The sequence below is a fragment of the Sinocyclocheilus rhinocerous genome, unplaced genomic scaffold (genome assembly GCF_001515625.1).
Source record: "Sinocyclocheilus rhinocerous isolate Xijiao unplaced genomic scaffold, SAMN03320098_v1.1 scaffold820, whole genome shotgun sequence".
NCBI lineage: Eukaryota > Metazoa > Chordata > Actinopteri > Cypriniformes > Cyprinidae > Sinocyclocheilus > Sinocyclocheilus rhinocerous.
The window spans coordinates 1,105,800-1,106,705 of NW_015670386.1; the positions used below are offsets into that span (position 1 = coordinate 1,105,800).

Genomic DNA, 906 nt, shown 5'->3' on the forward strand with positions numbered 1-906 from the left:
AAAGTAAAAGGTGGTACTAAAGTCTGATTTTGTGGTGGATGTGTTCAAATTTGATCATCTTAATTCAAGTGATGAAGGATTTTGAAAGTCTGACAGTGTTGAGCACTACTGTAAGGTTAACCCTGCATGGTGTAAATGTTTGAAAATGATTAACAGTTGCAAATAAACATTCATTAGAAATTTATAAAAGTAATCAAAAAGTAATCAAAAGTAATAAAGTAATTGAAAAAGTTACACTACTATTACATTTTTAAAAGGGTAACTTGTAATCTGTAGCCTATTACATTTACAAAGTAACCTTCCCAACACTGGGTATATGTTATATATAATAGAGTACATGTATTCAGCTAAATGATTTTTTTTTTTCAGCTGACTCACGAGTTACTAGTGAATACATGTGACATTTAAAAAAAAAAAAAAGTTGTATTTTTTTAAATCAAGCATATCTTCTGATATTCATTAACTAGTAGTAAAGTGGAACAGGTAATTGCTTCACTCGTTTTCCAAGTTTCCACTGTGATCTGTCACATTAAAGTGTCAGAATTTCATGATAAATTGGACAATTTCAAAGCGGAGACTTTTTTTTTTTCTTCTTTTTTTTTTTTCAAAAAGAACACAAAACCTTTTGAGATTATTGGATGGTGAGCAGCCTACAAGTAATGTTTAATGTTTTAAGTTTTTATTCACGCTTGAATAGGAAACGGCAAAAACTAAAATCTCTGTTTGTGATATCGGCTATATCTGTTTTGTTAAATCGGGGACATTTTCAGCCCAGGCCTCTCAATTAACATTATTTATGTACAGTCTTGAGTGTATCATGAACCACCAAAAGGCCACATCGTTAAGTGTTCTGGAAATGGAAACATTTTCCATTTCCCCCCCCCCCCCCCCCCACCACCCAACCGC

General features: G+C 32.6%; 1 protein-coding gene across 1 annotated transcript in view; it reads left to right on the plus strand.

The window, feature by feature from the left end:
* The window catches only part of zc3h7bb (zinc finger CCCH-type containing 7Bb), a 23,156-nt gene that overhangs the window by 19,251 nt on the left and 2,999 nt on the right, over window positions 1–906 (plus strand). The window lies entirely within an intron of this gene.